The sequence below is a fragment of the Silurus aristotelis genome (assembly GCF_946808225.1).
Source record: "Silurus aristotelis genome assembly, chromosome: 20".
NCBI classification, from domain to species: domain Eukaryota; kingdom Metazoa; phylum Chordata; class Actinopteri; order Siluriformes; family Siluridae; genus Silurus; species Silurus aristotelis.
Window position 1 is genome coordinate 1091541 of NC_139593.1, and position 8208 is coordinate 1099748.

Sequence of the window (8208 nt, forward strand, 5' to 3'; positions counted from 1 at the left end):
CTATAAACCCAAACAGTGTGTGTGTGTGTGTGTGTGTGTGTGTGTGTGTCTGTCTGTCTGTGTGGTGAACAGTATTTTTCTCAGAAGTTATTCTGCGTCTCATCAACAGGATGTCTCACTCACACACACACACACACACACACACAGAATATATACATGGTGTGTGTGTGTGTGTGTGTGTGTGTGTGTGTGCGTGCATCATTTAGAGAAAATTTTGACCTGCACCACAACGTTTTACGTGCCACACGATTCACTCGTGTTTCCGCCGTCTCACGTCTTCACCTGTGTTTCTGTTTCTGTGTAACTGCTTTCACTGCCAGTCTCTACTATCACACAAACTCCTGCCTGTGTGTGTGTGTGTGTGTGTGTGTGTGTGTGTGTGTCCTTCAGATCGTCTCTCGTGGAGTTCAGCTCGCTGTACACTAAGATAAAGGACGATCACGTGACCTGAAATTGTTCACAATAACACAAAACAGTTTATTTCCTGTTTTATCAAGACTCTGCTTCACTGCTCGACCTCCAGAAAAACATCCACCCAGAAAGAGATATTTGGTGTGACACCGTTTGGCTTTTTTAGTTCTTACACTAGGATCAGACTCAAGTGTAGGATGAACCAATTTTACCAAACAGGTGCTGATGATCATGTTTCATCTCTAGGTTGAAACCCAGTGATGAAGTGAAAATGAGCTAACATCTGGGTGAGGAGCCAAACTCTGGTTGAGGTTACTAAGGTGAGGTTGTGGACGATAGTTTCATGTCCCAGGTCCTACCCCAGAGTCTCAAAACGTAATGTAACTGATACCAGTGGAACCCAGCTACACCCATCTACTGTGTGGAGAAGTTTGGCCAAAAGTGGTCCAAAAAGCCAAACATCTAACATGGAAACAAAGTTTAGTGTCTCAACTCTGCATGAAAACAGAAGAAATGAGAACAAAAAATGGCAGCAGGTGCCCTGGAGGCAAAGTCTGAAATTTTTGCTGTAGCAGGAGGTGAGATGTTTTTGCTGAAGGTCTGGAGAGTGTTACAATAACGGGGGAAGCATGGTGGAGGTTTCCTGCAGGATAAAGCTGCATTTCTACAGAGTTGGAGATGTGGATTATTGGTGTCTAGAAGCAGAAACACCTCCAAGAACAATGAGTCCTAGTAGTAATAGTTTTGGTCTCCACAGAGTGTTGATCTCAACATTATTGAGTTTTCATGAAGCAGCAGAAGGATCTGAGGAGCCTTCATCCACAAGATTTGTGTTTAGATCTCCAAGATGTTTGGAACAACCTCCCTGAACTCTCCTGAGTTCCTTCAAAAGCTGTGTGCAAGTGTAGCTAGAAGATTGAAAAGAGTTGTATCATTTAAATATAAAAAGTGATGATGATAATGGTGATGATGGTGATTATTATTGTTTTGCTTCTTCTTATTGATAGGTGGTGGCTGGAAGCAGCTGGAACTGCAGGAGGAACTGCAGGAGGAACTGCAGGAGGAGACTGCATGTCTCTGAAATTAGTCACTGTATTTAAAGTTCCTGAGAAATTATGTCAGCTCTTACTTCATTTTTCCCTCACACACACACACACACACACACACACACACACACACACACACACACACGGAGAGAGAGATGGAATGTGTGAGTGTGGGAGGAGGGCTTCCTCTCTGAGGCTTCTTGGGGGTGGTGTACTGCTGGAATAATGCAGGATGCAGTGGTGTAATACAGTAAGTGGAATAACTGATTATACTGAAGTCCTCGAACAACACGTCCAGATACATTGTGAACAGTTAAAGCTCAGTGGTTAAGGTGTTGATCAGAAGGTGGTGAGTTATTTCACCTCTGGGCCCTTGAGCAAGGCCCTTATCCCTCACATACTCAAAACATTTGTAAATCAGTGTGTATATGGGTCTGCCAAATGCTGTAAATAGATTCCCTGAGCCGTTTGCTTCCTTTCAGATAATAACAATGAATCAGCCGCGCCTTCGTTCTCTCTTTAAATGAATACGCCAGAACACACAGTAAAGAAGTGTAACTCCTCTGTCCTAAGGATGTTACAGCGTTAAATGAGGGTGTGTACGAGGGTATGCATGGTGTGTAGGGGTATGTACAGGTGTGTAGGGGTATATAGGGTGTGTAGGGTTATGTACAGGTGTGAAGGGGTATGTACAGGTGTGTAGGGGTATGTAGGGTGTGTAGGGGTATGTACAGGTGTGTATTGGCATGTAGAATGTGTAGGGGTATGTACAGGTTTATAGAGGTATGTAGGGTGTGTGGGGGTATGTACAGGTGTATAAGGACATGTAGGGTGTGTAGGGTGTGTAGGGGTATGTACAGGTGTATAGGGACATGTAGGGTGTGTAGGGGTATGTAGAGTGTATAGGGACATGTAGGGTGTGTAGGGTTATGTGGGGTGTGTAGGGGTATGTAGAGGTGTATAGGGACAAGTAGGGTGTGTAGGGGTATATAGGGTGTATAGGGGTATGTAGGATGTGTGGGGTTTTGTAGGGTGTGTAGGGTTATGTACAGGTGTGTAGGGTGTGTAAGGGTATGTACAGGTGTATAGGGACAAGTAGGGTGTGTAGGGTTATATAGGGTATATAGGGGCATGTAGGGTGTGTAGGGTTATGTACAGGTTTAAAGGGACATGTAGGGTGTGTAGGGTTATATAGGGTGTGTAGGGGTATATAGGGTGTATAGGGGCATGTAGGGTGTGTAGGGGTATGTACAGGTGTGTAGGGGTATGTACAGGTGTAGAGGGACATGTAGGGTGTGTAGGGTTATATAGGGTGTGTAGGGTTATACAGACTGTGTAGGGGTATATAGGGTGTATAGGGGCATGTAGGATGTGTAGGGTTATGTAGGGTGTGTAGGGGTGTGTAGGGGTATGTACAGGTGTGTAGGGTTATGTGGGGTGTGTAGGGGTATGTAGGGTGTGTAGGGGTATGTACAGGTGTAGATGGACATGTAGGGTATGTAGGGGTATGTAGGGTGTGTAGGGGTATGTACAGGTGTAGATGAACATGTAGGATGTATAGGGGTATGTACAGGTGTAGATGGACATGTAGGGTGTGTAGGGGTATGTGGGGTGTGTAGGGGTATGTACAGGTGTAGATGAACATGTAGGATGTGTAGGGGTATGTACAGGTGTGGATGGACATGTAGAGGTATATGTAGGGGTATGTACAGGTGTAGGATGGACATGTAGGATGTGTAGGGGTATGTACAGGTGTAGATGGACATGTAGGGTGTGTAGGGGTATGTACAGGTGTAGATGGTCATGTAGGGTGTGTAGGGGTATGTACAGGTGTAGATGGACATGTAGGGTGTGTAGGGGTATGTACAGGTGTAGATGGACATGTAGGGTGTGTAGGGGTATGTACAGGTGTAGATGAACATGAAGGATGTGTAGGGGTATGTACAGGTGTAGATGGACATGTAGAGGTATATGTAGGGTGTGTAGGGGTATGTTCAGGTGTAGATGGACATGTAGGGTGTGTAGGGGTATGTACAGGTGTAGATGGACATGTAGGGTGTGTAGGGGTATGTACAGGTGTAGATGGACATGTAGGATGTGTAGGGGTATGTACAGGTGTAGATGGACATGTAGGGTGTGTAGGGGTATGTACAGGTGTAGATGGACATGTAGGGTGTGTAGGGGTATGTACAGGTGTAGATGGACGTGTAGGGTGTGTAGGGGTATGTACAGGTGTAGATGGACGTGTAGGGTGTGTAGGGGTATGTACAGGTGTAGATTGACGTGTAGGATGTGTAGGGGTATGTACAGGTGGAGATGGACGTGTAGGGTGTGTAGGGGTATGTACAGGTGTAAATGGACGTGTAGGGTGTGTAGGGGTATGTACAGGTGTAGATGGACGTGTAGGGTGTGTAGGGGTATTTACAGGTGTAGATGGACATGTAGGGTGTGTAGGGGTATGTACAGGTGTAGATGGACATGTAGGATGTGTAGGGGTATGTACAGGTGTAGATGGACATGTAGGGTGTGTAGGGGTATGTACAGGTGTAGATGGACATGTAGGGTGTGTAGGGGTATGTACAGGTGTAGATGGACATGTAGGGTGTGTAGGGGTATGTACAGGTGTAGATGGACATGTAGGGTGTGTAGGGGTATGTACAGGTGTAGATGGACATGTAGGTTGTGTAGGGGTATGTACAGGTGTAGATGGACATGTAGGGTGTTTATGGGTATGTACAGGTGTAGATGGACATGTAGGGTGTGTAGGGGTATGTACAGGTGTAGATGGACATGTAGGGTGTGTAGGGGTATGTACAGGTGTAGATGGACATGTAGGGTGTGTAGGGGTATGTACAGGTGTAGATGGACATGTAGGGTGTGTAGGGGTATGTACAGGTGTAGATGGACATGTAGGTTGTGTAGGGGTATGTACAGGTGTAGATGGACATGTAGGGTGTTTATGGGTATGTACAGGTGTAGATGGACATGTAGGATGTGTAGGGGTATGTACAGGTGTAGATGGACATGTAGGGTGTGTAGGGGTATGTACAGGTGTAGATGGACATGTAGGGTGTGTAGGGGTATGTACAGGTGTAGATGGACATGTAGGGTGTGTAGGGGTATGTACAGGTGTAGATGGACATGTAGGGTGTGTAGGGGTATGTACAGGTGTAGATGGACATGTAGGGTGTGTAGGGGTATGTACAGGTGTAGATGGACATGTAGGGTGTGTAGGGGTATGTACAGGTGTAGATGGACATGTAGGGTGTGTAGGGGTATTTCCAGGTGTAGATAGACATGTAGGGTGTGTAGGGGTATGTACAGGTGTAGATGGACATGTAGGGTGTGTAGGGGTGTGTACAGGTGTAGATGGACATGTAGGGTGTTTATGGGTATGTACAGGTGTAGATGGACATGTAGGATGTGTAGGGGTATGTACAGGTGTAGATGGACATGTAGGGTGTGTAGGGGTATGTACAGGTGTAGATGGACATGTAGGGTGTGTAGGGGTATGTACAGGTGTAGATGGACATGTAGGGTGTGTAGGGGTATGTACAGGTGTAGATGGACATGTAGGGTGTGTAGGGGTATGTACAGGTGTAGATGGACATGTAGGGTGTGTAGGGGTATTTCCAGGTGTAGATGGACATGTAGGGTGTGTAGGGGTATGTACAGGTGTAGATGGACATGTAGGGTGTGTAGGGGTGTGTACAGGTGTAGATGGACATGTAGGGTGTGTAGGGGTATGTACAGGTGTAGATGGACATGTAGGGTGTGTAGGGGTATGTACAGGTGTAGATGGACATGTAGGATGTGTAGGGGTATGTACAGGTGTAGATGGACATGTAGGGTGTGTAGGGGTATGTACAGGTGTAGATGGACATGTAGGGTGTGTAGGGGTATGTACAGGTGTAGATGGACATGTAGGGTGTGTAGGGGTATGTACAGGTGTAGATGGACATGTAGGTTGTGTAGGGGTATGTACAGGTGTAGATGGACATGTAGGTTGTGTAGGGGTATGTACAGGTGTAGATGGACATGTAGGGTGTTTATGGGTATGTACAGGTGTAGATGGACATGTAGGGTGTGTAGGGGTATGTACAGGTGTAGATGGACATGTAGGGTGTGTAGGGGTATGTACAGGTGTAGATGGACATGTAGGGTGTGTAGGGGTATGTACAGGTGTAGATGGACATGTAGGGTGTGTAGGGGTATGTACAGGTGTAGATGGACATGTAGGGTGTGTAGGGGTATGTACAGGTGTAGATGGACATGTAGGGTGTGTAGGGGTATGTACAGGTGTAGATGGACATGTAGGGTGTGTAGGGGTATGTACAGGTGTAGATGGACATGTAGGTTGTGTAGGGGTATGTACAGGTGTAGATGGACATGTAGGGTGTTTATGGGTATGTACAGGTGTAGATGGACATGTAGGATGTGTAGGGGTATGTACAGGTGTAGATGGACATGTAGGTTGTGTAGGGGTATGTACAGGTGTAGATGGACATGTAGGGTGTTTATGGGTATGTACAGGTGTAGATGGACATGTAGGGTGTGTAGGGGTATGTACAGGTGTAGATGGACATGTAGGGTGTGTAGGGGTATGTACAGGTGTAGATGGACATGTAGGGTGTGTAGGGGTATGTACAGGTGTAGATGGACATGTAGGGTGTGTAGGGGTATGTACAGGTGTAGATGGACATGTAGGGTGTGTAGGGGTATGTACAGGTGTAGATGGACATGTAGGGTGTGTAGGGGTATGTACAGGTGTAGATGGACATGTAGGGTGTGTAGGGGTATGTACAGGTGTAGATGGACATGTAGGGTGTGTAGGGGTATGTACAGGTGTAGATGGACATGTAGGGTGTTTATGGGTATGTACAGGTGTAGATGGACATGTAGGATGTGAAGGGGTATGTACAGGTGTAGATGGACATGTAGGGTGTGTAGGGGTATGTACAGGTGTAGATGGACATGTAGGTTGTGTAGGGGTATGAACAGGTGTAGATGGACATGTAGGGTGTGTAGGGGTATGTACAGGTGTAGATGGACATGTAGGGTGTGTAGGGGTATGTACAGGTGTAGATGGACATGTAGGGTGTGTAGGGGTATGTACAGGTGTAGATGGACATGTAGGGTGTGTAGGGGTGTGTACAGGTGTAGATGGACATGTAGGGTGTGTAGGGGTGTGTACAGGTGTAGATGGACATGTAGGGTGTGTAGGGGTATGTACAGGTGTAGATGGACATGTAGGGTGTGTAGGGGTATGTACAGGTGTAGATGGACATGTAGGTTGTGTAGGGGTATGTACAGGTGTAGATGGACATGTAGGGTGTTTATGGGTATGTACAGGTGTAGATGGACATGTAGGATGTGTAGGGGTATGTACAGGTGTAGATGGACATGTAGGGTGTGTAGGGGTATGTACAGGTGTAGATGGACATGTAGGGTGTGTAGGGGTATGTACAGGTGTAGATGGACATGTAGGGTGTGTAGGGGTATGTACAGGTGTAGATGGACATGTAGGGTGTGTAGGGGTATTTCCAGGTGTAGATGGACATGTAGGGTGTGTAGGGGTATGTACAGGTGTAGATGGACATGTAGGGTGTTTATGGGTATGTACAGGTGTAGATGGACATGTAGGATGTGTAGGGGTATGTACAGGTGTAGATGGACATGTAGGATGTGTAGGGGTATGTACAGGTGTAGATGGACATGTAGGGTGTGTAGGGGTATGTACAGGAGTAGATGGACATGTAGGGTGTGTAGGGGTATGTACAGGTGTAGATGGACATGTAGGGTGTGTAGGGGTATGTACAGGTGTAGATGGACATGTAGGGTGTGTAGGGGTATGTACAGGTGTAGATGGACATGTAGGGTGTGTAGGGGTATGTACAGGTGTAGATGGACATGTAGGGTGTGTAGGGGTGTGTACAGGTGTAGATGGACATGTAGGGTGTGTAGGGGTATGTACAGGTGTAGATGGACATGTAGGGTGTGTAGGGGTATGTACAGGTGTAGATGGACATGTAGGATGTGTAGGGGTATGTACAGGTGTAGATGGACATGTAGGGTGTGTAGGGGTATGTACAGGTGTAGATGGACATGTAGGTTGTGTAGGGGTATGTACAGGTGTAGATGGACATGTAGGGTGTGTAGGGGTATGTACAGGTGTAGATGGACATGTAGGTTGTGTAGGGGTATGTACAGGTGTAGATGGACATGTAGGTTGTGTAGGGGTATGTACAGGTGTAGATGGACATGTAGGGTGTTTATGGGTATGTACAGGTGTAGATGGACATGTAGGGTGTGTAGGGGTATGTACAGGTGTAGATGGACATGTAGGGTGTGTAGGGGTATGTACAGGTGTAGATGGACATGTAGGGTGTGTAGGGGTATGTACAGGTGTAGATGGACATGTAGGGTGTGTAGGGGTATGTACAGGTGTAGATGGACATGTAGGGTGTGTAGGGGTATGTACAGGTGTAGATGGACATGTAGGGTGTGTAGGGGTATGTACAGGTGTAGATGGACATGTAGGTTGTGTAGGGGTATGTACAGGTGTAGATGGACATGTAGGGTGTTTATGGGTTTGTACAGGTGTAGATGGACATGTAGGATGTGTAGGGGTATGTACAGGTGTAGATGGACATGTAGGGTGTGTAGGGGTATGTACAGGTGTAGATGGACATGTAGGGTGTGTAGGGGTATGTACAGGTGTAGATGGACATGTAGGGTGTGTAGGGGTATG